Below are 13,752 nucleotides of genomic sequence, written 5' to 3'. Positions count from 1 at the left end.
GCATGCCAGGCGAGCGCGCTACTGCTTCAGCCACATCTCCAGCCCCTTTCCTGCCTCACTAAACAGTTATATAATAAGTGACTGTGCTCACTTAGGCAGCACATATACTAAGATTGGAACCATATAAAGGAGATTAGCATGTCCCCTGTGCAAGGATGACAAGCATATTTAAAATAATAATAATATTAACTGACCAACATCTTTTGCAATTATAAGTCTACTCTCTGCTTCTGTTAATTCAATTTTGGAGATCATTCAATGTTTATCTTTTTGTACCTGGCATACTTCTCTCTCCTCTCTCTTTCTTTTCTCTTTTCTTTTTTTTTTTTTTTTTTGGTACTGGGAATTGAATTGAACCCAGAGGCCTTTAGCACTAAGCCACATCCCCAGCCCTTTTAATTTTGAGACTTACTAAGTTGCTTAGGGCCTCACTAAGTTGCATGAAACTTGTGATCCTCCTGCCTCAGCTTCCTGAGTCTCTGGGATGTAAACTCAACCTGTGTCTGACATTTTTCACTAAGCCTAATGTCCTTCAGTTTTATCCACTCTATCACAAATGACAGCATTCCCTTCCCTTTGAAAAGCTGAGGAATAGTCCGTTCTTTGTGTGTGTGTATGTTATATATTCTTTAGTCATTCATCTGTCAAGAGATATTTAGGGGGCTGGGAATGTGGCTCAAGAGGTAGCGCGCGCTCGCCTGGCATGCGTGCGGCCCGGGTTCGATCCTCAGCACCACATACCAACAAAGATGTTGTGTCCGCCGAAAACTAAAAAAAAAAATAAATATTAAAAATTCTCTCTCTCTCTCTCTCTCTTTAAAAAAAAAAAAAAAAGAGATATTTAGGATGATGGCATATTTTGGCTATTACAGATAATATCACAATGAACATGGGAGTGTAGGAACAGCCTCACATACTGATTTCCTTTGGATATATATTTTATATATATACCTGAAGTAGGATTACTAGATATGATAGATCTATTTTTTTTTTAAGAGAGAGAAGTAGTAGAGAGAGAGAGAGAGAAAGAGAAAGAGAGGATTTTAATATTTATTTTTTAGTTTTCTGTGGACGCAACATCTTTGTTTGTATGTGGTGCTGAGGATGGAACCCGGGCTGCAAGCGCGCTACCGATTGAGCCACATCCCCAGCCCTGATAGATCTATTTTTAATTTTTTAAGGAGCCACTATAATGTGTTCAATAATGACAGTACAAATTTGTATTCCCTCCCACAGTGTAAAGGGGCTCCCTTTTCTCCATATCCTGGGGTATTTTCCTTGACTGACCCTGCCCTTGGGACTCTAGCTGAGCCCTGATGTGGGAGCATGCAGGCTCAGGTGAGAGGCAAACCCCTTGCACAATTCCACCTGTGCAGACTCTCAGGCTCCAGGCTGTTTACCAGCCCCTCACCTTGGGATTTGCTCATTCCTGACCTCTGTGCTTTGTTCCCTACATTCCAGCTCTCTATCTGCAACACATGGCTTTCCCCATATCCCTGCCAATCTCCTTCCCCAGGTCCCATCTCAGAAACCCTAGCCTCCTCCAAGCCTTTCAGCAAAGACTCACCTGTCCTGCCTCCTGCCTGATGTATTTCAGCACCCTTTTTGCCCAATATGTTTTTGCTAAAAAGTTACTTGGTAATTGCATACTGTCTCCTCCCTCTGTGATTTTGCAGACTGTCTCCTCTTCCACTGCTCACAACTCCCTCCTTTGGTTTCTACTCAGCCTTCAAAACCTACTTCAAGCATGGCATGGTGGCTCACAACCATAATCCCAGCGGCTCAGGAGGCTAAGACAGGATATTTGCAAGTTTGAAGCCAGGCTCAGCAATTTAGCAAGGCCCTAAGCAATTTATAGAGAACCTGTCTCAAAATAACAAAAAGAGTTGAGGATGTGGCTCAGTGTTTAAGCACCCCTGAGTTCCAACCCCAGTACTCCCCCCCAAAAAAAATAATAATAGGGGCTGGGGATGTGGCTCAAGCGGTAGCGTGCTCGCCTGCCATGCGTGCAGCCCAGGTTCGATCCTCAGCACCACATACCAACAAAGATGTTGTGTCCGCTGATAACTAAAAAAGAAATAAAAATAATAATAATAATAAAAGGGTTGGGGATACACCTCTTTGTGGTAAAGGGCCCCTGGGTTGTATTCCTAGTTCTGAAAACAAAAACAAAAAAACACTTCAAGACTGGTGGTGTGGCTCACTTGCCTACCATGCTTGAGGCCCCTGGGTTGGATCCCCATTACCACAAAAGCGAAACACCTGCTTCAAGCCTCACATCTTCTGGAAACTAAGTCATTTCTGACAGCTTCCCTCCTTAGTCTGAGAATTACACTCCCACATTCATATTGCCATCACTGTTCCTGTGGATACTTACACTAATTTTCACCCACTCACCTCCCCTGTACTGGGGATTCAACCCAGGGGCACTCAGCCTATGAGCCACATCCTCAGCCTTCTCCCTCTCTCTGTCTCTCTCTCTCTGTCTCTCTCTCTCTTTTTTTTTTTTTTTTTTGTGTGTGTGTGTGTGTTTGTGGTGCTGGGGATTGAACCCAGGGCATTGTGCATGCAAGGCAAGCACTCTACCAACTGAGCTGTATCCCCAGCCCGCCAGCCCTTTTTTATATTTTATTTAGAGACAGGGTCTCACTGAGTTGCTTAGGATTTCACTAAATTGCTGAGGCTATCCTCGAACTTGCAATCCTCCTGTCTTGGCCTCCTGAGTCTCTGGGATTACAGAAGTGTGCCTCCCATGCAGTAGCTGGAGGTTTTCAATAATATGAACGCTGGTACTGGATATGTGGATCACCACAAGTTTTTAATTATTGCAAGCAAATCCCTTAGGTCTTCTCAGTTTGGTTACAAGCCTCTCTTGGAATGACTTAGACTTCTTGTGCAGTCTGTTAGCACCTATCTTAGTACATTACTGGGCAGGATGAAACCAACAAAAGCTCAGAAATGAATTGTAATTTCCCTATCTGCCACTCTTTCCTTCCTTCACCTTTTTGATACTGGGGGTTGAACCCAGGGGTGTTCTCCCACTAAGCTACATCCCCATCCCTTTTTATTTTGAGACAGGGTTTAACTAAGTTGTCCAGGCTGACCTTGAACTCCTGATCCTCCAGCCCCAGCCTCCAGAATTGCTGGGATTCCAGGCTAAGGACAAAGAACTCCCATATACCTTTTACCTACAATACCCAAACATTAACATTTTACCTGATCACTCCCTCTCCTTTCCCCACACATTGATGTACATGTACATATTATTATATATACACACACATAAGATGTCAATATCACATGCTCATGATATAGATGTATTAGACATGCGTGTATGTGTGCATATCTATTACACACACACACACAGACACACACACACACGCGCACATTTTTTTTTTTTCTAAACCATTTGGGAATAAAGTTGTGGATATGATGCCCTAATCACTTCCTCCTGCATTTCCTAAGACCATGAACATTATCCTTTACAGCCAAAGTATAGTTATCAAATCAGGAAATTTAATGTTGATACAATACTATTATCTAATCCACAGGCTGCCTTCACATTTCACTAGTGGCCCCAGTAATGTCCTCTCTGGGCAGATTTTTTTTTCTTATTTTTTTTTTTTGTTTGAATTTTTAGTTTTTAGTTCTCGGCTGACACAACATCTTTGTTGGTATGTGGTGCTGAGGATGGAACCCGGGCCGCACGCATGCCAGGCAAGGGCGCTGCAGCTTGAGCCACATCCCCAGCCCCAGATTTGTTTTTCAATTGCCGTGTGCAGCCTAGGATCACAAGCTCAGTCCCTTGTCCAGTCCCTGAGGTCTCCAGGTAGCCACAGTTCCCCAGGCCTCCTTTGTCCTTCAGGAACCTGACATTCATGAAGCCTCCAAGCCAATTGTTTTCCCTACAGGTTTGCAAAAGGCCTTCTACCTCTCACCATGTCGTCCTCCTGGCCAAACTCTCTTCTCCTCCAGACTTAGGGGAGGGACTCTTTGCAGGACCTTGTAAAACCTTAAATAAACTGCAAGAACAAATTCCACTTTGACCACTATCTTGTTAAAATTCCTTAAAAAAGTTAACTCATTGGGCCCAAAGTACCTTAACAAAAGCCAGGCTGTACCTCTCCTGGGAGTCACTGTTCCTCAAAGGGTTTTATGTGCTGTTTAATGATTTTTCACAAATAGTTTTTCTTGCCCTTAAAGTTGGATTAATTGAATTTTAATTCGGCAGGATCACTCTCTAAAAAGAGAAACACTGACTGTGCAGGTGGAGTTAGGGCTGCTCCACCTAATTAAGGCCTTTCCCAAACACAGTAGGATTCTTCTTTTTCTTTCTTTATTTTTGGTACTGGGGCTTGAGCCCAGGGGAACTCTACCACTGAGCTACACCCCAGCCCTTTTTATGTTTCATTTTGAAACAGGGAAATCACTAAATTGCTAAGGCTGGCCTCAAAATTTTCGATCCTCCTGCCTCAGCCTCCAGAGTCTCTGGGATTATAGGAGGGTGCCACTGCATCCAGCCAGAGTAGGATTTTTAAAGGTGGGAAATCCATTTCTACATACAACACCTTAAAGTCACCTTTATTTTGGATCATAATGAGAAAAGCCTCTTTTATGTAGGGCACATTGACACAGGCCTGTCATCTCAACAATTTGGGAGGCTGAGGCAGGAGTTTTGCAAGTTTGAGACCAGCCTGGGCAACTTAGTGAGACCCTGTGTCAAAGTAAAAAGAAAATAAAAAGGGCTGGAGATATAGCCAATAGTACAATGCTTGCCTAGCATGTACAAGAAAAAAAAACAACCGACCAAACAAACAAAAAATTCCAAAAAAGTATTTTTTCCTTCTCTGCAAAGTAAAACCTGAATGATCTAAGAAAACTACCACTTCACCTTTCCGTGGCTCCATCTACTCTCACTTTCAAATTGGGTTATTCTTTCTTCCTATGATTCAGTGAATTCAAGAATACTTCCCCGGGCTGGGATTGTTGCTCAGCGGTAGAGGGCTCGCCTAGCACAGGCGGGACCCAGGTTCGATCCTCAGCACCACATAAAAATAAAGGCATTGTGTTAAAAAAAAAAAAAGGACGAGAGATTCACCCCCTCCCATAGGCACCCATCTCTGGACCCCCCCCCCTTCTCTGTGGAGAAGTCTGTGTTACTATTCTTTAAATAAAACTTGTTTAAAAAAAGAAATACTTCCCTATGCCAGGCACAGTGGCCCATGCCTGAAATCCTACCATAATCCTAGCTCAGGAGGCTGAGGCAGAAGAATCTCAAGTTCAAAGACAGCTTCAGCTACTTAGTGAGGCCCTAAGCAACTCAGAGAATTCCTATCTCTAAATAAAATATAAAAAAGGAGCTGGGGATGTGGCTCAGTGGTTAAGTGGTTTAATCCCCAGTAAACCCCCCCCACCACCAAAAAAGAATATTTCCTGATGGCCCAAGTCACCCCCTATTAACTCCATTTTTTCCCATTTGTTCTGCATGAAGCTTTCTGAACTTCATTCTCATTAAAAACAATAACAGGGGCTAGAGCTATAGCTCTGTGGTAGAGTGCCTGCCTAACATACATGAGGCCCTGGGTACGATCCCCAGTACTGAAAACAATCAATCAACAAAGTACTTGATGTTTATTAAAAATTTTAATTGAGCCAGGCGCAGTGGCACACACCTGTGATCCCAGCATCTCGGGAAGCTGAGGCAGGAAGATCTTGGGTTCAAAACCAGTCTCAGCAACAGCGAGGCACTAAGCCACACAGTGAGACCCTGTCTCTAAATAAAATACAAAATAGGGTTGGGGATATGGCTTAGTGCCCCTGAGTTCAATGCCCAGTACAAAAAAAAAAAAAAAAAAAAAGTTGAAATTCTTGAAAACTCTACCTGGTTAAAATTCTTCAAATCGGAAAGTCATTGTACTTTTTCTTTGTTTTGTGAGGTGCTGGGGATTGAACCGGGGCCTCTTGCTTGCTAGGTAAGAGCCCTACCATTCAGCTGCACCCTCAGCTCCTTATTTTTGTTTTTTGCTGTCTTAGGTTCCCAGGGGCCTTGAATCCTTTTGTTCTATGCATTTTATTGAATGAGTCAGTGAACGAGGGACCACCAAATATATTTCTTCCCAGAATCCTGTTTCTATGATCAGCCTAGCCTAGATTTAAGTAAACAGTAGATAGAGTAACCCATACGCAGAGTTGTATAAAACGTCAGACTTCAAGTGGAATGGAGATTATTCTAGAAATGCTGGTTTAGCCAATAGTTGCTCCATATCTGTGGCCTCTGAGGGGCTGCTGACCACGCAGAACTTCAGATTCCTGATCCATGAGGTCTCCATTGAGGTTTTCAGTGCGTTTCACACTGTTCTTCTAAAGTCTCTCTTTCCTCTCTTCCTCCCTCCCCCACCCCTTTCTTCCTTTTTTTTCTTCTCTCCTCTTTTTTCTTTCTTTTTTTACCTGCAAGAAAAGACCTAAAGGGGAATTGGGGTTGAGTGCTCCATTAGCACACGTGAGGCACCAAGTTTGATCCTCAGCACCACATAAAGAAATAAAATAAAGGTATTGTGTCCACCTACCACTAAATATCCACATAGTGGGAAAAAAAAAAAAAAAAGACCCAGAGACCAGGCATGGTGGTGCACACCTATAATCACAGCAGCTCCAGAGGCTAAGGCCAGAGGATGAAGAGTTCAAAACCAGCCTCAGCAACTTAGCGAGGCGTTAAGCAACTCAGGGAGACCCTATCTCTACATATAATACAAAATAGGGCTGGGGATGTGGCTCAGGGGTTGAGTGCCCCTGAGTTCAGTCCCTGGAACGCATCCCCCCACCAAAAACCGACCTATAAATTTGTAGGGCTACAGTCCAGGAGCAGACCAAGGGAAGTCCCTTCCCGCCTATTTCTTATACCTAAAGCCTCTACCATCTCTAGAGGGCTAGATTTTCACAGGGAGAAATTGAAAACGCAGGAAACCATTCCTGTGTTGGAGGCCATTCACCTTGGAGTCCAGATGACCGAAGCCTTCTCTGTCCCTCTGCCCTGCAAAATGAGCATTACCTTCATTTTACAAATGGGAGAGGCCAAGCAGCCTTCTCGGTTACCTAGCCAGGAAGGGTCATAGCTAAGATTTGAATCCAGGCATACCTAATTCTAAAAGCCTGAGACTTTCCCATTGATTCATCCTATTTCCTTTCCAAAATGGAGGAGAGGGGCTGGATTCAGGATCTCTGCAAAGCATTGATCAGTGAATTTATCATTCACTGATCTAGTACTTACAAGGTGCCAGGAAAGAGAGATTATAGAGCTTTACAAATACAGCCTCACTTAAGCTTTATAACAGGCGTATGAGGTAGAAGTATATAGTATTATAATTTCATTTTACAAACCAGGAAACTTTACACAGAGAGGTAAAGCGACTTGGCCTACATCATACAGGAGGTAGTGAAACTAGGAATCTCAGAATTGGACCCCTACAGCCTGTGTGTTTTTTACCTTCTTGGAAGCCATCACAAACAAATTAGAAAACAAACAAACAAACAAAAGAAAACAAAGTAGAACTCCAAAAAATTCACTGAAACAGTTCTTCTTTTGTCTGAAAAATTGTATTTCTTATATTTTAGGAAACATTTCTTGTACCAGTTTGAATGATGGGAACCTGCATGGAGAATCACGCCTGGACAGTGTCATCACTGGGCCCTGTGGCCAGCCCAGCCCTTCTTGAGCAATCATTTCCCAGATCTTGGCCCTCCCCCTTAGCAAGGTTCTTGGCACAGCAGCATGAGTCACAGGTCCAGGGACAAGAAGGAATTTTTTTTTTTTTTTTTTTTTTTTTGGCAGGGCTGGGGATGGAACCTAAAGCTTCATGTATGCAAAGCCTATGCTACCCCCAGCTCTTTTAATTTATTCAGAGACAGGGTCCCACTAAAGTGCCAAGACTGACCTGGATCTTTCCACCTTCTTGCCTCAGTCTCCCAAATAGCTGGGATTATTGGCCTGTGCCACCCTTTCTTTTCTTTCTTTCTTTTTTGGTGGTGCTGGGGATTGAACCCAGGGCCTTGTGCATTCAAGGCAAGCACTCTACCAACTGAGCTATATCCCCAGGCCAAAGGGGTCCTCTTTCTGTGTATGTGTGTGTTATTGGGGATTGAACTCAGGGGCACTCCACCACTGAACAATATTCCCAGTCCTTTTTATTTTTAGTTATTTAAGGTCTTGCTAAATTGCTGATTTGCTTAGACTGGTCTCAAACTTGGGATTCTCCTGCCTCAGTCTCCCCAAATTGCTAGGATTTCAGGTGTGCACCAAGACACCCATCTGGAAACTTGCTTTTAATCTAAATGCTAACACATAAATTGAATGGGACTCACCCAGGCATGTGCAAAGTGCATTCTTTTATTATTTATTTTATTTTTGTGATACTTTGATACTGGGGATTGAACCTGGGACCCAGGGCCTTGTGCATCCTAGTCAAGAGCTCTACCACTGAATGACATCCCAGCCCAGGGCCCTCTTTTAAATAAGAAGTTGGAAATGAAGATGTGGCTCATAGGTAGAGCTCTTGCCTAGCATGGTGTACCCTAGAACAGAAAGGAAAAAAAAAATATATATATATATATATATATGTGTGTGTGTGTGTGTGTGTGTGTGTGTATGAGTTCTTTTCCCCAGTAAAATCCAGAGAGACGGTCTTCCAAGTTTTTCATGCAGTCATTCCAAAAGATAGATGATGGGAGTTACACTAGAAAGAAAGAAGTAAAGAAAAGAGAGAAAGAGAGGAAAGAAAGGAAGGAAGAAAGAACCAAGTATGCATTGATGTACCACATGAAAACATTTTAACTTTTCTCTTTTAGTGTAAATAAACTCCAAGATAACTGGACTTCTAAAGCACCTTTATGTATGCCTGATATCTATTTTAGCAATAATTTCTTTTACAACCCTCTGACTCAACAAAGTAAATAAAAGTATATTTTATCACTATTGAAAAAACCACCCCAGTGATGGTTTCTAGGAGGGGTCCTTCAGCTGCAGGGAGGGGCCTTGTGAATGAAAACGGTGGACTCCTCTCTGTAAAAAATGCAAGCAGGGATCCAGAAGTAATCAAAAAGTTTAGGTGGAAGAAACTTCTCTAAGGCTCTGGCTTGGAGTAAAGATCAAAAGCAAGTTAAGGGCTGGGGCTGAGCTCAGTGGCAGAGCACTTGCCTCACATGTGTGAGCTGGATTGGATCCTCAGCACCACATAAAAATAAATAAACAAAATGGAGGGCTGGGGTTGTGGCTCAGTGGTAGAGCACTTGCCTAGCATGTGTGTGAGGCACTGGGTTCGATCCTCAACACCACATATAAATAAAGGTCCATTAACAAATAAAAAATATTTTAAGAAAGAAAGAAAGAAAGAAAGAAAGAAAGAACAGACTTGGTCTTAGAGATACAGGGCAAGGAATTTAGTTGGTGTCCACAATTTATTTTGAGGTAAGAAGATCCCAAATTTGAGGCCAGCCTTAAGCAAGACAGTGTCTCCAAACAAAAAACTAAAAAAAAGGTCTGAGAATGTAGCCCAGCAGTACAGTGCCCCTGGATTCAATGTCTAGTACCACCAAAAAAAAAAAAAAAAAAAAAGATACAGGTGTATTTGTTTACAAGACAGAAAGAATAAGTTAAGTTATGCTAAATTCAATGTTGGAAGAGTCAATTGCTGGAACTCAAAAGAGTGTTAATTTGATCTAGGGTACAAAGAGGTTCATTAGGCAACTTTTTTTTTGTGTGTGTGTGTGTGTGTGTGTGTGTGTGTGTGTGTTGCTGGGGTTTGAACCCAGGGCAAGCAAGCGCACCACCAACTGAGCTATATCCCAGCCCTCATTAAGCAACTTTTGAATCTTTTCTATATATGCCATAGTTTTCAAATAAAAAGTGTGGGAGCTGGGTGTGGTGGCACATGCCTGTAATCCCAGCAGATCTGGAGGGTGAGACAGGAGGATCCAGAGTTTAAAGCCAGCCTCAGCAAGGGCGAGGTGCAAAGCAACTTAGTGAGACCCTGTCTCTAAATAAAATATAAAAATAGGGCTGGGGATGTGGCTCAGTGGTCGAGTGCCCCTGAGTTGAATTCCCATACCAAAAAAAAAAAAAAAAGTGTGGGAGGTAAGGTGAAAATTTAGATGTGCAATTCATAGTGCTTTTTTGGTACAAAAGTACTATGCTACAAAACTGGTGGTAAATAGCGAATCATCTTCCCAAAGGACACATAATACCTACCAAACCAAGCTGCTGCCCTTGGTCTTTATATTCCTAGCCGGTTTTTTTTTTTTTTTTTTTTTTGAGACAGGGTCTTGCATAATTGCTGAGGCCAGTTGAAACTTGAGATCTTCCTGCCTCAACCTCCAGGGTCTGGGTTTTACAGTCCACAGAGCCTGGCTGTACTTGGTATTTCTTAGGGATGACTGTTTGGCCCTCCCATGGAACCCACAGAACCATAGGGTCTGGGACTTCCCTGATAAATGACCCTCTTGTCTACTTCAAATTGCAGACAACTCCCTGCAGCACCAGACTTTGCAGCTTGACAGATCTTTCTTGGTCTTATTTATCTGGAATATGCCCTAGTAGCAGCCTCTTGTCTTCTTTCATTGCCCCTGAAATGACACCTCTTCCCTGAAAGGGAGGACCCAAATCCTTGGGTTCTTGTCTTCGTCCTTAGGTGTTTTTTTGTTTTGCTTTGTTTTTGCTGTGCTGGGGATTGAACCCAGGGCCTCAATACATGCTAGGCAAGTGCTTATCACTGAGCTACACCCCACCTGTGACTTGGAGTTCTAGAGGCTAAGACCCTATCTATGGTTCTATGGTCCCCTCTTGACTAATTCTTTTTTTTTTTTTTTTTTCAAAGAGAGAGAGAGGGAGAGAGAAGAGAGGGAGAGGGAGAGAGAGAGACAGAGAGAGAGAGAGAGAGAGAGAGAATTTTTAATATTTATTTTTTAGTTATCGGCGGGCACAACATCTTTGTATGTGGTGCTGAGGATCGAACCCGGGCCACACGCATGCCAGGCGAGCGCGCTACTGCTTGAGCCACATCCCCAGCCCTTGACTAATTCTTTTTTTTTTTTTTTTTTTTTTTTTTTTAAAGAGAGAGTGAGAGAGGAGAGACAGAGAGAGAGAAATTTTAATATTTATTTTTTAGTTCTCGGCGGACACAACATCTTTGTTGGTATGTGGTGCTGAGGATCGAACCCGGGCCGCACGCATGCCAGGCGAGCGCGCTACCGCTGAGCCACATCTCCAGCCCCTTGACTAATTCTTAAAAAAAAAAAAAAAAAAATTTAGTTGTTGATAGACTTTTATTTATTACTACATGATGCTGAGAATCGAGGATCAAACCCAGTGGCTCACACATGCCAGGCAAGTGTGCTACCGCTGAGACCCAGCCCCAAGGCCCCCTCGAGACTTCTATCCTGTATATTGGGCAATATGTCTTGCCCAGGACACACTGGATGAGTTTTAAAAATCTGATTGATCTAGGCTGGGGCTGTAGCTCAGTGGCAGAGTGCTTGCCTAGCATGTGTGAAGCCCAGGGTTGGATCCTTATCACCACACAAAAAATAAACAAATAAAGGCATTCTGTCCATCTACAACTACCAAAGGAAAAAAAAAAATTAAAAAAACCGGATTGACCTAACTTATTATTATTATTATTTACATTGTGTCAATTGGAGAAATACGTAATAAAGATATTCAGTTAACTAATAGTTCTCTGGCCCGGTGATGACCTAATGATACTTTGTTCTTGACATTTGGCTGCTTCATGCTTCAATTTTTTTTTTTTTTAAGAGAGAGTGAGAGAGGAGAGAGAGTGAGAGAGAGAGAGAGAGAGAGAATTTTTAATATTTATTTTTTAGTTCTCGGCGGACACAACATCTTTGTTGGTATGTGGTGCTGAGGATCGAACCCAGGCCGCACGCATGCCAGGCGAGCGCGCTACCGCTTGAGCCACATCCCCAGCCCTCAATTTTTTTTTTTTTTTTAATATTTATTTTCCGGTTGTAGTTGAACAAAATATCCTGTTTTTATTAATTTACTTTTATCTGGTGCTGAGGATCGAACCCAGGGCCTCGCATATGCAAGGCGATCACTCTCCCACTGAGTCACAACCCCTTCATGCTTCAGATTTAATTGTAGAGATGAGACAAACGCCATGGATAAATAGCTGACATTACTTTTGCCATTTCTTAAAACTCAGAGGCAGAAAAATACACAAACCCCAAATAAGATGAAAAAATTTGTTACATTTTCTATCACCCACAAATAAAGTAAAATAAGGTATAATTAGTGAAACAAATTAACTAAAGGAGAAAGCAAAATTATAAATAATGGAAAAATAAAAACTCAAATGAAGTGAATCAGTAAGAGAAATTTAATAAAATGGGATAAAATAAATAACAAAGTGAAATAAAACTAAAACGAAATAATTAAAGTAAAATAAATAAAACGAAATTAAAAAAAAGAAAATGAATAAAATGCAAATAAATGCAAGTAATAAAATAAACACCGCAATCACTGGAGGGAACAGAGTATTTGTGGAGCAGGATTCTGCTTTTCTGGCCGGCGTCTTCGGGACCTGGGTATCGGCGGCTCAGCTCCAGGAAAAGACGGCGTGCGGAGCGCTGTCACGGGCGTGGGGCAGGTTTCCAAGCCGGTCGCTGTGGAGCCTGGTTGTAGGGACGGGGCCCCGGGCTTGACTGCGTTTCCGGGCTTTCGCAGGGATCCCTGAGCTCACCGTGCCACCGGTAGGTGGCGCTCTGAGTCCCAGGTCCACGCGCGACGCTGTGCGGCCGCCAGGACCACCACTTGTCAGCCAAGCATTTGCGTTTAAGGTGCCTTGTGGCGGGGCCATAGACGCCCCCTTGACCCTTTGGGTTGTGTCTTTTTCAATAAAAATGTGCATGATACGCGCTCCTCCCTTTGCCGCGGCCCTGCGTCTCTCCGATGCCCGCTCTGAGGTTGAACCCTGGATTGCTTGGTTTGGAGGTCCCGGTCGTATCCTACCAAAAGCACGGTACTTGCCTCGAGAATATAAATGGGGGTGGTTCATCTTACGCCTTGATCTTCCTCGATGGAATAATCATAAGTTGTTTCACTTAAAAGAATTCAAAGTGTCAACACCTTAATTATGGAGTAACAGCATTCACCTGCCTGGTGCCTCGGGAGAATTCAGAGAGCAAGCTACCTGTGGCTTTATTGGGGATTAAGTGATGGCAGAGGACATTTGCAGGAGGCCTTTTCTTGTGTCCCAGAAATCTCCAGCAAAGCTGGGCTGGGGGAGGGGAGAGGTGGGGGTGGGGAAGGGGACAAGGGGCCACTCACATGCAAATGCAGCTGTGACAATCCGGCCAGGCGCCTTTGCGCCTCCGGGAGGCCGAGGCTGGAACAAAGCATTTGCATTTTCGACATGTGAAAGGCCCGCATTCCTAGGCCCCGAGGCCGCGGGGGCACCGCCCCCCTCCTCCCATTCACACTCCGGACCACACAGAGCGCCTCTCGCGCCAAATGCTGGAAGGTTCGTTTCAGCTTTTCTTTTGACCCGGGCGATGCATACGAAATGTAGATATTTCCCTAAACGCCGGCTTTGACATTTAATGCGATCCTAAGTAGTCTGAAATGTGGACGGGATTAGGAGGAGGCTGGGGGCCCACAGGGACACTTGGCCAAATCCCCCTAAATCCTCCAGGACAATTGTTTGTCACCACACGGATTCTCTTTGCCCCAAATGAGGGGGCTAA

General features: G+C 43.5%; 2 non-coding genes across 2 annotated transcripts; one reads left to right on the top strand and one right to left on the bottom strand.

Moving 5' to 3' along the window:
- Positions 1-83: 83 nt before the first annotated feature.
- Positions 84-190, top strand: LOC144254028 (U6 spliceosomal RNA). The gene has a single exon (XR_013343403.1). It is a non-coding gene; the product is annotated as a U6 spliceosomal RNA (small nuclear RNA).
- Positions 191-8,017: 7,827 nt separating this feature from the next.
- Positions 8,018-8,090, bottom strand: Trnas-uga (transfer RNA serine (anticodon UGA)). Its single transcript has one exon. It is a non-coding gene; the product is annotated as a tRNA-Ser (tRNA).
- Positions 8,091-13,752: the final 5,662 nt, after the last annotated feature.

The sequence above is a fragment of the Urocitellus parryii genome, chromosome 3 (genome assembly GCF_045843805.1).
Source record: "Urocitellus parryii isolate mUroPar1 chromosome 3, mUroPar1.hap1, whole genome shotgun sequence".
NCBI classification, from domain to species: Eukaryota; Metazoa; Chordata; class Mammalia; order Rodentia; family Sciuridae; genus Urocitellus; species Urocitellus parryii.
This window is presented reverse-complemented; position numbering and strand designations above follow the sequence as displayed.